The sequence below is a fragment of the Octodon degus genome, unplaced genomic scaffold (genome assembly GCF_000260255.1).
Source record: "Octodon degus isolate 3935 unplaced genomic scaffold, OctDeg1.0 scaffold00062, whole genome shotgun sequence".
NCBI lineage: Eukaryota > Metazoa > Chordata > Mammalia > Rodentia > Octodontidae > Octodon > Octodon degus.
In genome coordinates this window covers 10,114,228-10,130,649 of record NW_004524638.1, presented here as the reverse complement: position 1 = coordinate 10,130,649, position 16,422 = coordinate 10,114,228, and the positions used below count along the sequence as shown (strand labels likewise).

At 50.1% G+C, this 16,422-nt stretch overlaps 1 pseudogene; it reads left to right on the top strand.

The window, feature by feature from the left end:
* Positions 1–12,072: 12,072 nt before the first annotated feature.
* On the top strand, positions 12,073–12,634 carry LOC111817570 (annotated as a pseudogene).
* Positions 12,635–16,422: the final 3,788 nt, after the last annotated feature.

Below are 16,422 nucleotides of genomic sequence, written 5' to 3'. Positions count from 1 at the left end.
GTGTGGAAGGTGATAGTCCGCTATGGGGTGGCCCTGGCCCTGTGGGTCATGGGCTGTCGTGGGCAGGACTTAGGACAGAGAGTGGATAGAGCCAGATTGGAGGTCCGGGGAGACCACCCAGGAGGCTGCTGCTCAAACACAGTGGGGACAGGTGAGGACCTGGGCGGGGCATTGCCAGTGTGCATTCCGCCGTGTGCAAGGTATACCTCATTTGACTCAATTGAAAATAAGAACGTTTACCTTCTACTCGACTTCAGAGTTTTTTATTGTTGTTATCGATATTTCCCCAAAGGGCCTATTTCCCAGAACACCCATCTGCAGACACACACCACTGGCTCAGTTTCTGGTGGCCGCTGTTACAGATGACCATGTACTCAGTAGCCTTAAGTGCCAGCTTTGCAGCAGGCTCACCGGGCTGGCATCCTACAAGGGCCAGGTAGGCAGGGCTCGGGGCAAAGGGCCGGAGCTGTTGTTTCCTGGCCTCGTTCCACCTCCAGAGGCTGCCCACACCCACACCCCCAGCACCCAATCCTTTCCTCATCTTCAAAGTCAGCGACCACATCTCTCTGACCTCTACTACCACGCTTCGGTCTCCCTGCCTGACTCACTCTTGTACCACCCAGAAGGTCCAGAACAGTCTCCTGCCTCCAAGTCCTTACCTCAGTCACATTGCCAGATAGCTTTTACCCTGAAAGATAGTATTCGTGGTTCTGGGGATCGAGGGGGTGACCGGGGTCCGGGTGTCCTGCTTACTCTCCTGGTTTTTAGTATAAAACAGAGGAATGAATAATAAGTCTGGGGAAAACAGTGGGGCTAAGTGTGACTCTGAAGGACTTAAACCCCTCCATGTAAACAGTAGGCAGAACTTACTGGTTTTTGAATTGATATATTCACATAGTAAAACTTGAAAGCTATCCTAGGATAGTTTTTCTTTTTTTTTTTTTTTTCAGAACCAGGGATTGAACTCAGGCCCTTGCGCTTGCCAGGGAAGCGCTTACTCTACTGAGCCATCTCCCTGGCCCAATCCTAGGATAGTTTTTAAACATCCCTGTTCACTTCCCCTCTGTAAAGCCAGTAAGTATTATCACTTGCTTATCTATCATTTCAGAGTTGTCTCATAGTTATACATGTCTGACTTTTTACACAGATAATAGCAACATATAAAAGTTTGTTCTGTAACTTTCTGTGTTTTCCTCAACAACATAAATGAGCAGACCACCCTGCGACAGAGAAACTCAGTTCTGTGAATGCACAGCCTGCAGTTCTGTAGACCAGAGGCTCTCTCTGTGGTTTTCTGAATGGCCCAGAGGCACTCTGGGATGTCCACAGGAGTTCCGCTTGTCTATTTCTCTGTGTCGAACCATTCCACAACATAGAAGCATAAAGCCATAAAATGCCAGGACTCTGCCAGGGCGTGGTGGGGACAGCCCCTCTTGGCTCCACGATGGCCTGGGCCTCAGCGAGGCTGCCTCTGCCAGATGGGAAAGGACGCGGTGAGAGGCACGGGCCTGAGGCCTTGGTGCTCGCCGAGGCTCCCGCTCATGTGTCAGCTGCCAGGCCGAGCGGGCTTCCACGCTTGGCCCTGGCAGGACCCCTGACTGCACCTCCCACAGCTCGCTCGGGGTTCTTCGAGCACTGTGCTAGCAAGGTAGCTGGCAGCCCTACAAAGCCCCCGGCTCCTGCAGTGCTGCGTCTCCCAAAGGCCAGTGCGGAGGCAACAGCTCTTCTCATAGCTTAGCTTTGAGGATCTCAGACCACCTTTTCCACCGCATTGTGTTGGTCATGAGATCCCTGAAGAAACTCAGCTGAAGGGAAAAAGGAGCCTAATTCCACCTCACGACAAGAGAATTTGAAGTCCTTTGATGTACCACACCCAGGTAACCCAAACATGCAGCCAGGCTTCAAAACCAGACCCAGACTGACCAAGCCCCCTGGTTAGTTCGCTTTCCAGAACTGTGACAGAGTGCCTGAGAGCACCAGGGTTGAAGGAAAAGGGGCTCATTTCTACTCACATTTTAGAGATCCAGTCCATAATCGCTTAGCCCTGTCACTTTGGGTCTACAGCTGTGCAGACGACCACAGCACAAGCACAGGCCCAAGGAGGCCTGCTTTCCTTATGGCTGCTGGGGGCAAAAGGAGAAACAGGAGGGGCTGGGATCCCAAGTCCCCTCCAAGGGCCCACGCCAGGATGGAGTCTCCTTCCACGAGGCTCCACCTCTCTCCAAAGGCTTTAGTACTTCCCAATAGCACCTCAGACTAGACACCATGGCCTTAGCACATGGTCCTTTGGGGAGTAAGATCCAGGCTACAGCACACCACGGGGGAGGGGGCACAGGTCACTCATGATGCTTTGCCACTGCCAGGAATGTGCAGGCAGTGTGTGCCCCAGCTGCCACCTCACAGGTGGGCAAGGACATCCAGAGGTGGACTGCTGCACATGAGAGGAACTGACGCGTTGAATGCTGGGTGAAGGGCAAGGCTGAGGAACTCTAACCTGTCTGAACTGCACAGGCAGAGCGGGGAGAGGAAGCAAATGCTGGTAGAGAGAAGGGCAGCTGCAGACAAAATGCAAAGCGGGTAACATGGTGATGGACTTGGTACCAAGCACACGTGCTGCTGTGGAGTCGCGGGGTGCTTAGGAGGCAGGAGCGGGAGTGAGCGGGACGGGAACTTGTGCAACCAGGAAGGAAAAGGGAAGACCGCCTGCAGACAGGCATCACCCGCGGCCCTGAGTGAGCACGTGGGAGAAGCTCCTTCTGCCAGCGAGTGACCCACCCCAGGAGTCAGGGCTAAGCGGGTGCCCACAGTGCAGTGGAGCTTCCCAAAGGCGGTACCAAACCCTGATAACTGCAAGGAATGCCCATTGGCAAATGGGAGCTGGACTTTACATGATGATGTACCTGCCCTTAATATTTCTAAGCACAGCCATGTAGGGCAGGAAACACCCCACGTGGAACAGACAGCCGTTTCTCCACTTGCCCTAGGGCTCCAGCAGCTTCCTTCCCTCGTGCAAGAACATGGGCAAGAACGGGCACTGGCTAGTCAGAGACCTCCGAGCCCCATCTCTGACCAACCACCACCCCTGCTGACGGAGTCCTGAGAGCAGGAGATGCCCTGATGGCAAGAACTGCTTTCACAGGCAGAGAGCTGGCAGAGGAAGGCAAGGAGTCCCACTGCATGTGGGGACAGAAAGCCTCCTCTGAGGAGTTGCTCTCATTCTGGGTGGGACACAGTAAAGCAAAGAACAAGAATTACCATCTTTAATTAACGGTGCCTAGAAATCCTGCTCGTTCTTAGGTCTTCACTTAAAAGTTGCTTCACCTGGGAAGTGTTTCCTCCCTCCCTGCATCTCAAGACTGTTCCAGCGCTCAGGTGTGTACTCGAGTACTCCAGAGTCCCCCTGACCATGACAACCGGTACTATTATTATGCGTATACATGTATCTCCCCCGGTTGTGGAGACCTGAGACAACGCCCGTGATTTCTGCTGTTCATGAATGTCTTAGTTACTCTTCTCTCATTGCTGGGACAAATACCCGACACCCAAAATGAAGGAAGGAAAGGTTTATTTAGCTCACAGTCACTGGAGGTTTCAGTTCATACTCAGCTGGGTCCAAGGCAGAGCAGCAGAGAGCAACTTTTATGGCGGTGGCAAAGAGCAAGAGAGAGCAAGGGAGGTGTAGCAGCAGCTCAAGCTGCTAGCTTCTCTTCCCACCTTACACTGAAATGCAAATTACCCGCCCAGGGCAGGTGCAGCATCCACACCCGCAATAATCAATCACAAACTCCAGAAGCTGCCCCAAGACTGCAAGAGGCTTTGGGAGGACACCTAGACACAAACCATAACAATGAACATGGGCCCTACCTGTGTCTTGCTTCTAATCAACCAGATAGTGGAAAGGGACCCTCAGGATCAACACCTCACTACATAGGACCATCTCTGCCTACTGGAGAGGAGCAAGAAGCTCTCCATGCTGAACTACGTGGTCACATCAAAGCCTTGTGCCTGGAAGCGTTGGAGGCCTCTGCTTGCCATGGGCGACCTCCAGGACCTCAACCCAGACAACAGCCAGTCAAGGTTCAGGGCCCTCAGTTGGACTCTGGTAAGAAAGAGAGTGCTGTCTATGAGACAAGTGAGATTCAAAGCAGGGTTTTCACCAGGCAGCCTTCTCCGGTGCTGAGCAGAGAAACTACGCCAGTGTAGACTCCTGACCCACAGGAGCTGGGAGCTAAACTGTGCTCACGGAAGCCTCTCAGTGGGTCGTAATTTATTGTAAGAACAACCCCCTGATGGGTGGGGCTTACATCCATGTGACCCTTCCTGTATCAGCGTTTAACAAGTATCTGTCTGATGAATGACTGAATAAGTGAACTGCATTAAGCCTACAATATTCACAACCTCTCCATAAAGGCTATTTTAATTGAAGTCTTAGAAAAGATAAATACATTCAAGATTCACACAAAAGCATAGGACTGAAATGAACATCTCCTAGGACAAAAATCACAAGCCCAACTGGGGAGATAGTGTGGCAGTCTAAGTGCCTGCCTGGCAAATGCAAGGAAGGACCCAGGTTAGATCCCCAGTACTGCACGCCATGCCAACCACCAAAACCAAGCGTGGTGGTGCACACCTATAATCCCAGCACTGGGGAGGCTGAGACAGGAGTATCACTACAAGTCTGAGCTGTGTAGCAAGACCCTGTGCCAAATACATAAATAAGTAAATGATTTTAAAAATATCACAAGCCCCCTTCAACCTTAGTAACATCACTTCCTTCGCCCACACCCACACCAAGCATTAGTAGCCAATGCCATGGTGCACTCAGCTGAGTCCGCCACAGGCCTCAGCCAGCGCTGGGTAGCCATGGCTACCTCTGTCTCAGAAGAGCAAAATGATTTACTATCTGGGTTCTGAAAGCCTAGCTGGACTCCAGGCACAGAATGAATTTAGGACCCATCGCCAGCGTGTCTGCAAGAGACTAGGAAAGAGGAGTCTGAACACAGGAGAGGGGGAATACAGAAGAAAGGCTGACAATGGAGAAACACAATGGTTCTAGAACTTTCTGTGCAGAAGAAAGCCTCTCAACATTTCCAGGCAGAAATTTCACTGGTAACTCATGTGACAGCTGGCTTTCCTTACGGCTGAGTTCCCTGGGTCTGCTGATGGGGTCTTCTCTGTGCTCACTGAGTGCAATGATGAGGGCCCCGTGTTAATCACTGTCATGGCCACCAGTCCCCCACCTCTCTCCAGTGACAGCAGCAGGGGCATGGTGGACTGCATATCCGCCATAGCCAGTATTTTTATTGTTTTCACAATTAATGTGGATGTTTGCCTAGGGGACTACAGTTACGATATTTTACACATTCATCTCCAGAAAGGAAAGCTAACCATTTGAACAAGGAGAATGTCTGCTGCCCTAGACATGAGAGAACCTAAAGGTAGAAAAGAGATGAAAAATGGGGAAAACAGTCAATGAATTAGTTGCTTGGTTTTGACTTGCTTTCTTTGCTTGTTAATAACTTTGCTGTAGGCGTTACATAGATCAGCGTTACCCGATACATTGGGCCTCTCTCGCTCATGGCGGGCATTATTAATTAATCACATCACTCTTTCTGCCCACGTCCCAGCTTGCTCTTGGAAGCGATCCCACTACGCACCTCCAGGCACCCAATTCCAATCTATCATGTGGCTCTCAAGGCAAGAGCACTTGCCCTCCGAGATGATAAACACCACCCTCAAAGTTATCAAGCAAAAAGCACTCAGGCAAAGCTTTCATGAGTAGGGAGCCAGAAGCTAGATTTCTGGGTTTAAAACCTACCTCTGCTCTCCCATGCTTCCGGTTTGTCACTTGTGAAATGGGGACAGTAACAGCATCCACCTCATAGAACTATAGCAACATTTATTTAGATTAAGGTATGCACAGGCCTTGGGAGAATGAGCATTGGCTCCCCTTTCTTTTTTCTTTTCTTTTCTTTTTTTTTTTTTTTTTTTTTCATGTATTTGGTACAGGATCTCACTACACCGCTTGGACTCATAATGATCCTCCCTCCCCAGCACTGGGATTACACACATGCACCACCACACCCAGACTTGGCTGCCAACTCAGCATGCCCGGGGTGGGCCCAGTATGGCGGGCAGAACAGGGCATCAAAGCCTTGCTCCTGCACTTGCCAAACCAGGCAGTTAGTCTGCTGAGCTGTCTCACTGGCCCCTCAGCACTCTTTCTCATGCTTAGGTACTTTTGGTTCCCTTTGCCTCCTGAGCAAGACCTAGCTTTCCCAGTAGACTCCTCCTTGGTTGCTCTCCTTCTAGGCTGTCTTCTTCTTCTTTGCATGCCAGCGCTTGATACACAGTAGGAACCGACTCAGTGTCTGTTTGATCACTGAATCCAGTGCTTCTGGCCACATTCACGGCCCCTCCGGTCCCTGCTGGCTGTGCCTCGCTGCCGGCCGTCTGGCGTCCCTCCCACCATCTCCTACCCCCACCTTCATCCCTTTCAGATTCTATACCAGCTTCACTCCCTTCCACTTCTCTGCCTCAATCCCACCAATAAATCGCTTCCTTCTTACCCATCCTTCAGAGCTTGCCTGGCTATAGGGAGCATTCCTGTGCTTCTCAGTAAATGTGGGGCATGATCTAAAAACACAGTGAATGCTTAAAGCTTAAATGTATTACAGGCCAAGGATGTAGCTCAGCAGCATAGCACCTGGTAGCCCCAAAAAGTACTCTATGTGAAGACACGAGACCATTAATTCCCCATCACTTTGAACACTCCTGCCCTATCATCCTTGCCACTTTCTGAAGCAGCTCTGGAGTCCTCTTTCATGAGTGACTTTAGTTACACTGTCCTGGCTGCCTGGATGTCCTGAATGGATTCAAAACTTTTACCCTTCGTGGTCACTTTGACCTTGAGGTGGGGCCAGAAGTCACGTGATGCCAAGTGGTGGCTCTCAGGTAGGTGAAAACACTCCATGGTGTCTGCGCGCCGCCGGTGCCTTCCTGGGGGAGCTTGGCCGCAGGATTCACTGTGCTTTCCTTTACCCACCTCACGCAGGCGTTCACAAAAGAGTACTTCCAGAAGTACTTGAGGAAGTGGCAAGAATGACGGGGCGTGTGTCCTCAAAAGGAGCGGGAATGTCTTTGGGGAAAAGACAGTTTTTTACAGCCGTTCGTTTTTTAAACATTCGCTGCATGTGTCAGTTGCTCCTGTTCTCCCAGTCCTCGGCCTTCCGGGCGCGGAACTCTGCTTCCTGCCCTTCTGCCGTAGCTGGAGGGGGCCGCATGAAGAGGCCGCCCGAGGCTGGAGAACCTGACTGCTGAGGTGGGTGAGACCCTTCCTGCTCATTCTCTTTCTGCCAGAAGAGCCACAGTATTCCGACAGGGTCTGCCCATCGCTCGGGTTTGCCATGAAAATACAGTGAAGCGGAGCCCCTCGCTGCCCTCCAGGGTCCAGAGCACGAATGAGACGTCGAACTTTGGCTTCTGCAAGGCAGCCCAGCGTGCTGCCGCCGCAGCCACCACCGCCACCGCCACCACTGCTGCTTTCTGCGCCACCCCTGAATCTCGCCCAACACACGCTGCCACGTGGCCAGCATTCTCCTTTCGGTCTGCTCATCTCCCTTGACCCACAAGGAGTACTTCAAAAGCACAGCTTAAAAAAAAAAATCTCTATCCACTTTTATTCAAAAACCTAACAAAGAATGTAGACAAAGCTAGTACCCTTTAAGCGGCTGCTGCCCACATGGGCCCTCATCCATCCCCAAGCCCCCGGTTCCCCACCTGTGATACAGATTCACACATTCCTTCCTTGTGCCCTGTATTTGACAGGGACACTGGGGGCTCAGTGAAACTTTTGTAAGAAACAGTTTCAGAAACTCTAACATGAGGAAGCATCCCCAGCATTATTCACTGAAAAGTACTGGGGAAAATTCTCAGTATTCACTCACCCTGTGGTAATTCCATCTCTTTGCTAATTGCCCACATGCCCAATCCTTGAGTTCTGTTGCTGTTCTCAAACTCAGACATAATCATAGTCAATATCCATTCGTGGACAATATCTAGCAGGCACTGGATTGGGTGAAAAGCTCACTCCAAAGGAATTGGATCATTTTTCCAATGTCAAGGGGATAGGAAGGAGTAAGTGCAGGAGCTCTGGTCAGATAAACTCACATACTTGGACTTGGACTGGCAGCCCTTTCCCGGGACACACTCTAGCTCCCAAGGGAGCCATAAGGTACACATTCTGCAGGCTGCGCACAGAGCGCCACAAGCCCAGCGTGCTGAGCACAGCCCCCGAGGCACGGCGGGATTCTACACGCATCCAAACACGCATGCCCCAAATCGCAGGAACTGAGCTCACGCCAGATAATAGCATGGGCATCCATGCAGGTTCCCCATTGCCAGCAGTCACGCACCGCGTAATGACTTCTCCACCAGCGACAGGCCACAGAGAAAGCGGCAGCCTCAGAAGAGCACAGCAGAGCTGCAAGGTTCCTGCTGCTGATGTTGTCAACGTGCCCTTCCTACATCTAGACACAGTGGAACCTCTGCAGCATCGGGCTCAGGAGGTCCACAGCCTGAGCAGCAGGCCACGACCTATAGTCTCGTGGGGGGGGGGGCAGTTACGCGTCCAGGTCCACGTAAGCACATGTTAAGATGTGTGCACAGCCATGCATTTCTCAGAACTTACCTCAGTAATGAACTGATACATGATGTGGATAAGTAGCACACAAGTGTATATAGAAACACACACACACACACACACACACACACACACACACAAACACACACAAATCTACTTTTTACTCCAGGAAAGTTTTGGCCATACACAAACATTTAATTACTGTCACCTTGGGCCAGCGAGATAGTTCAGTGGACTAAGTGCCTGCCTAGGCAAGTGTGGGGACCAGGGTTCGATTCCCAGGCACCACACGTTATGCTGGGCCCACCCCTAGTTAACCCTGAGCTAGCCACCTGGCAGTGTGGTGGTACATGCCTATAATCCCAGCACTGGGGAGGCTGAAAACAGGAGGATCACTGTGAGTCTGAGCTGCATAGTGAAACCCTGTACCAAATACATGAAAATGAAAAAAGGTCACCTTGGAAGCCCTGCACCCATGCAGGCTCAGCAGGGCCCTGTGCCCGGAAGGCCCCCAATGGGAGTGATCGTGTTCTGCATGTACAATACTGAGATTCTCAGAATTATCTCAGGTGTGTCAGCAAAGCCCAGTGGCGGTGCTGGTGCTCAGGAGGCCTCTGCTCCCACAGCCTCAGCTTCTACAACTCCCGGCTCCCGGAGAACAACCCTGCCTCCACCCCTTTCCCAGAGGCTCCTGCCACAGGTTGGGGGTGGGCTGAGGGGTAGGTTGCTGGGGTTTAGATCCTGTCTCCCCATCTGCCAGCTTCGTCCCTTGGGGCCTATTATTCATCCTGTCTCAGCTCCAGTTCCCTTATCTGTAAAATGAGAGGGACTCCTGCCTCGTGGAGCAGTTCGGAGGGTCAGTTGTACGACCCTGCAGAGCACTCCGCGCGGTACCTGGCACAGGAGAGCGGGACCTGCGTTTTCCACAAGCTGGGAGGTTCATAGTGTCCGCCCAGCTCAGAGAGGGGAAACTGAGGTGGAGGAAGTTAACGTTCTGTGCCCAGGAGGCTCCTAGCGGAAGCAAGCGCCCGGCGCAGACCCGGAGCTGTTGAATTCCAAGCCCGAGCATGACCGCCAGGCCACACTGCCCCTCCCCTGCAGAGGGCCCCTTCTGATGTCTGGAGGTCACACCCCAAGCTTGCTTCCGCAGTCTTTGTACCCCAGCCCTCTGAACTCGGGATGTGACAGGGCCTTGCAACTCTCAGAGTCCTGTCGGTGACCAAGATACCCCTAGCGCGCAGCGGCCGGGCCGCCACTGTGCGCAAGCCCCGAGACACCGCTCATGTCCGCTCAACTTCCTTCCTCAGAGCTCCAGACAGTGCCGTGCCCAGACGGGCGCTTAACAAGCGCCTTTGATGAAAATCTCCGGAGCTGGTGAGGCCGGGAAAGCATTCATTTTCTCTGTACCTACCTACTATTTGATGCCGGCACGGAGCAGCAGGAAGCAAGCAACAAGAATAATTTAATAAAAGCACAATTGGCACGAAAGGCAGGGGAAAGAAAGCGAAAAGGGGCAGGCTGTGCACCAATGAAATGTTTGAAGCTGGGCTTTTGTATGTTTGAAGCTCAATCCAGAAAATTGCCGCAACCCCTGTAGGTGGTTCGAGGGCGCCTGCGCTCCAGCTGCCGAGCGGATTGGGAGCCTCGAGCTGCAGCGCCCCAGGCCGGAGCGCCCCAGGCCGGAGCACAGACCTGACTGTGCCCAGGCTGCCCGGAGCCCGCGAGGAGCCCAGGCCCGACTCTGGCCCCGAGGCCAGAAGACTGGAGCGGGTTGCGGGAAGCAGCTTACTGGGGACGTTTGCCCTTGCATTTCTTTTCTTTTTTCTTTTTCTTTTTCTTTTTTTTTTCCATAATTTTATTGAGAAACAAAGAGTAATGACACCGTTTCAAATCAAATTGGTAGGAGAGTTTCAATAATTAACACATTGCATACATTCTTCCTGGTGGTTATTCGCTGTACAAGATGCGGACATGATATCCTATTTACAAACACTGTTAGAACAAATCCCTCTATTCATTAAGAGAGTGTAACTATATATCTATCCTAACCACTTTGAATACACAGATACAAAATGGACATTCATCTGTATACCCTTTTTTGTTAAGTTCTGTTATTTGAATATTATAGGTGTGTTAACTCAGCAAAATATTCTAAAAGAGTCCAGTAGCCCATAATAGTATTGGGTCTTCCGCTTGACTGGCAATGTCAGAAATTGTTGACCTGAGTCCCCTACAGCTCAGCATAACAGCATGGCTTTACTTATACTTCGCTTTTATACTTTTCTGTTGGATGGTTAAGACCAAGGTAAAGCAGGACCTACGCATTTCTTAGCGCTGAATCAGGGAGGAAAGCTGGGCAGAGCGTGCGTCAGGGAGCAGGGCCGACAGCAGTCTCCACGCACCACAGCAGAGCAGGAGGAAGGTGACTGCCTCGCAGGCCTGCCGGGCACTCCTGGGGAACCTCCCTATCCGGCTGGCGCTGTGACAAAATGAAGGCCTGGAGAAACACGTTTCTCTCCACACACAGGCAGCTTGGGGTGAGGAAGAGCCAGACCTGCTCCGCCAACTAGTGACTAAAATGGAAACTGAAGTCAAACTGAAGAGCAAGCCTTCTTCTCGCAGGTCCACCCTGGCCCGGCCTGCCTCACACCACCTTCTGTTCTTCCTGCTGTCTCCTCCCTCCTTCCACAAAGGTTAGAGAAAGACAACTGGAAGGGAGACTAAGCAGACAGGGCGCAGCAGCGTCACCCCTGGGTGGGCCTGGTCCGCCTGCTGACAGCCTAACACAGGGACTAAACGCCAGCTCCTGCACCTGGTGCGGCCGCCCACAGCAGCGCTGTCCGTAAGAGCAGAACCCAAGCCGCGAACCACAACTGCAACTTTTCCATCCATGTTAAAAATAGAAAGAGGTGAAATTCATTTAAATCATGTCTCATTTAACCCAGTATATCCGAAATAGTATTGTTTCACCATGTAATTAGCATAAAAATTATCAGCAAGATACTTGACATTTTTAATTTTCATTCTAATTCTTCCAGTCCAAAGTCCAGCGTGCAAGTCCCCAGGGCCAAGATGGCCATGTGGTGTTCTGTGCTCTGGTGGCCGGTGACTGCGAGAACCCCCAGTGCTGGCTGCAGCAGGGAGAGCTGTGTGCCCACTCTGGGAGGGAGTGGTTGGGATGCCACTGGGTCCCCAGGTGAATGTCGTGGGCTTCGCGCCTTTTCTGGTGTTCATGGTCCCCAGACACTGCTGGCATTGAGACCCTGTGTCAGCCTCACCGGAGCAGAAGACTTACCCTTTTGTTACCTCCTCCTTCCACAGAAGTGCACCTTTGCCAGAAAAGATTATACTAGGACACCTGCTCCGCTGCAGACCACACGTGGATTCAGGGTGACAGAGCCGGCACTGGTACTACTTCAGTGGCTGCCAGCATGGAGACTTATAACACGGGCTGTTCTGCGATGTGTTCCTCCTGTCAGGGAGCCGGTGGCCACGGCTCTATCATCCTGAGCCCACGTGTGAGCTGCCGAGGAACAGGAGAAATTAAGCAGAAGAAAGGAATGATGGTCCCCGTGCCTGCAGCGTCAAGGATGGGCAGGCTGTGAGACGACTATGGGAAAATGAGAACTTGCATCGCACTCGGGGTGCAGAAAAGCCCCGTGTTCTGGAGGGATGGTGCACGTACCCACCTCTAGAGCTCAGGCTCTTCTTGAGGGGACAGCCAGAGCTCAGGGCCTATACAAGACAATTGATGTCACAATTCCACCTGGATTGCAAATAGAGCAAAAGATTCACTTGACTGGGAAAGGCACCCCCAGATTAATAGCCATGACTGTGATGGCCACTACATTCACGTCAGGATCAGTGTGCCAAAGCGCCTGACAGGCCGGCAGTAGAGCCCGGTCCTGAGCCAGGCTGAGGATGACACGGGTGTGGGGGGACTGTGAATGTGTCACCCACACAAGCACAGGAAAATAACCCACTGGAAACTAGACCGGGGCCTCAGCCCCTCCTTATGGCCAGGCCTCAGAGCCAGGACGCTGAGCAGCAGCACTGACCCACCGTCCGCAGAGCCCTCTCCACCCCGGGAAAGATCAAAACAACTTGACAGCCCATCTCTGCACAGTGGGCAGCCCCTGGGCTCTGAGTGTAGCACCGAGAATGGGCGGAAGTTTCCTGCCCCTGGATAGCTGATGCCCCACTTGTGGCTCAGGCTGGGTAAGGCTGCTGGGCACTTCTCATACAGTTTGGAATCAAATGTGGTGGGCTTTCTGCTTAAAACGAAGCCTTACCTGCAAAATCCAGTGTGCACCAGGCCCTCAGACACTTCTCACCTGAGAAGATGCGTGTGGCCAGGGGGCAAGCATACTGAAAGGACACTGAGCCGGCCAAGCGATTACAGCCTCACACTACACAGAGTTGTGGTTTTAACTTCTCATATCAGAACTTGACTTGCTGCTGTACAGTTCCATGAAGGTAGACACAGGTGCAGATCCATGTAGCACCAGTGTAAGCAAAATGCAAAGCGGTTCCCTCACCCCGAAGAATATTCTCGCGGTATCTCTTTAAAATCAAACCTCCCATCCCGTCCTCATTCCTTCCTCCCTTATCTTCAGTCAGGTCTGAAGCAATGGAATCAGGCTCTATGCAAACTGTTGAGAGCCTCTTTCACTCAACACACTGCCTCTGAGGCGCATTCAAGTTTGTCGTGGGCCGCTCACTCTTGTTAATCACTGAGCAGCCCTGTGCCACTTTCTGTCACCCATTCACCTCCTGAGGACACTGGTGTTGTCTCCAGTTTAGGATGATTTGCATAGAATTGCTATAAACACATGTACAACTATTGTAGGAATCGTAGTTTTTATTTCTCTAGAGTAAGAACCCAGATAAGGAATTTCTGGGTCATCTGGTAAATGTATGCACGACTTTATAAGAAATTCTCAGGCCAGGGGATAGCTGGGTGGTCTAAGCATCTGCCTGGCAGGCGTAAGGGCCAGGGTTTGATTCCCAGTACCAAATGCCATGCTGGCCCCCTGCACTGTGCCGACCACTGGAACTAGGTGTGGTGGCCCACGCCTGCAATCCCAGCGCTGGGGAGGCTGCGATAGAAGGACCACTGTGAGTCCGAGCTGCACAGTGAGGTCCTGTATCAAATACATAAATAAAAGATTTTTTTGAAGATTTAAAAAAAAAAAAGGAAATTATCACAACATCTTTCAGAATAGTTGTCTTGGTTATTTTCCTCTCATTGCTGAGACAAAATGCCTGACACCCAAATTAAAGAGGAAAAGATTTATTTAGCTCACAGTTTGTAGAGGCTTCAGTCCATACTCAGCTGGCTCCAAGGCAGGGTGGAGAGGCACAGGGGCAACAGTTCAAAGCCACAGAAGACAGCAAAAGCAGCAAGAGCACAAGATGGGGGAAGGAGCCTGTTCTCCTTCTTAAGCCCGTGGCTGGGAGGGGGGCCGGGAAGAGCACTCATTGAATTACTTAGTTAACCTTCTAAACTCCCCAAGTTGACACAATGGGCAACATCGGCGAGCTGTACAGGCGGTCCTTTTCACCCCAGGATGCTATCACTTAGTTAAGCTTCTAGACTCCTCAAGTTGACCTGATGTTCTTTGTTTTGTTTGGTTTGGTTGGTTTTTGTGGAACCGGGGATTGAACTCAGGCCCTTGTGCTTGCCAGGGTAGCGCTTATTCCATTGAGCCATCTCCCCGGCCCCAAGTTGACCTAATGTAGCAACCAAAACAGTATCAAATCGTTTTTTCTTCTTCCCAGCAACCCGTAAGTACCCTGGTTGCTCTGCTTCCATGCCTGCAGGCTGGCCCTTAGTTTTGGCAGGACTTTATCTGAAAGGTACATGGGTGCATCCCATTATAGGTTTAATTTGCTTTTTTCCTAAAGACTAATGATGTTGAGCCTCTCTAATGTGATTCATTGCCCTCCATTCTTCCTCTTTCAAAATAGGTCTAATTTGGGCCAGTGAGATAGCTGAGCCAACTAAGCACCCCTGCTTTGGCAAGAGCAGGGACCAGGATTCAATCCCCAGTCCTACATGCTGTGCCAGCCCCACCCCAGGGCACACTGAGCTGGCAACCAAGTCCAGGCGTGGTGGCACACACTGGCACACACCTGTAATCCCAGTGCTGGGGAGGCTGAAAACAGGAGGATCACTAGGAGTCTGAGCTGTATAGTGAGATGCTATACCAAAACACATGAATGAAAAGAAAAATGTATGTCTAAGTCTTTTCGCCCACATTTAAACTACGTTGCATGTTTCCCAAAGTTTGGCACTTTTATATATCCCAGGTCTGAGTCTTTTGTTGAATATATGATTCGCAACTATTTTCTCCCAGTCTATAACTTGTTTTTTACACTTTTAACATTGTCTTTCACAGAGCATGTTTTTTTATTTTATGATGCCTGATTTACTGATTTTTTTAATTTATGAACTATGCTTTTGTTATTATGTATAAAAACTCTTTCGTCTAACCCCAGGTCTTAGAGATTTTCTTATATAAAGTTTTTGAACAGGAAATCACATGCTTATTAAGCGAAAGGTCACAGCTACCTGAAGAAATTCAGCTGTTTTACTTGTGAAAATTTACACCCTCATGTGAATACCTTCATTACCTTGTAGATATTTAATAAGTTGGAAAGTCAACACTTGTCTCAGTTACTTTTCTCTCATTCCTGGGACAAATACCTGACACTCAAAATGAAGGAAGGAAAGGTTTATTTAGCTCACAGTTACTGGAGGTTTCAGTCCATCCTCAGCTGGCTCCAAGGCAGAGCAGCACATAGTAGAGGGCAAACTTTCCTGGTGGTGGCAAAGAGCAACAGAGCAAAGGAAGAGGCAGGAGCTCTGGCAGCTAGCTTCTCTTCCCTCCTTACTTTTTTAAAAATAATTTTATTGAGAAACAAATAGCAATGAGACAGTTTCAAAACTGATTAGGAGGACAGTTTCAATAATTAATACATTCCATATTGTTGTCTTAGTGGTTATTCATTGTACAAGATGCAGACATGATATCCTGTCCACAAACACTATTAGAACAAATCTCTCTATTCATTGAATTAAGAGAAAGTAACTGTATATCTATCCTAACTATTTTGAATATGAGATACAACATGGTCCTTCATTTGTATCCCCCCTTTTTTTTGTTTAGTTTTGTCAGAGAAGGGTATTCCATTGTCATTTAAATATTGTAGGTGTGTGAATTCAGCAAAATATTCCAATATAGTCCAGTAGTCCATAATAGTAGTGGGTTTTTCATAAGACTGGCAATGTCAGAAGTTGTTGACTTGAGCCTTTTACAGCTCAGCATATTAATAGGGCTTTACTTTTTATACTTTGTTTTTATACTTTTCTGCTGGATGGTTAAGACCAAGATAAAGCAAGACCTATATAACAAAAAATATAACTACGAAAGTTACATTTTTTGTTATATAGGTCTTGCTTTATCTGATAAGGTCAGTCAAATCCCCTCAGGATTTACCCTGAAACCCTGTACCACAGTTTGTAGATCTTTTGTCAGTGTCAGCCATGTGGATGAGTCACGGTCATTGCCTGACCAATTTGCTCTCAGTGAAAGCCCGAGAGAATGCTTTCTCTCCATGTGACTCTCCTTAGGCACACTCTACATCATCAGTCACTTTCCTGTGTGGCCTCATAATCTCGTTGATCAGAAAATTTGGGACACAACGGAGTTACATAATGTTACAGTACAGGTTCTCCTATGTCCTGAGTCTTCATTGCCCTTGAAATGCAAATTAAC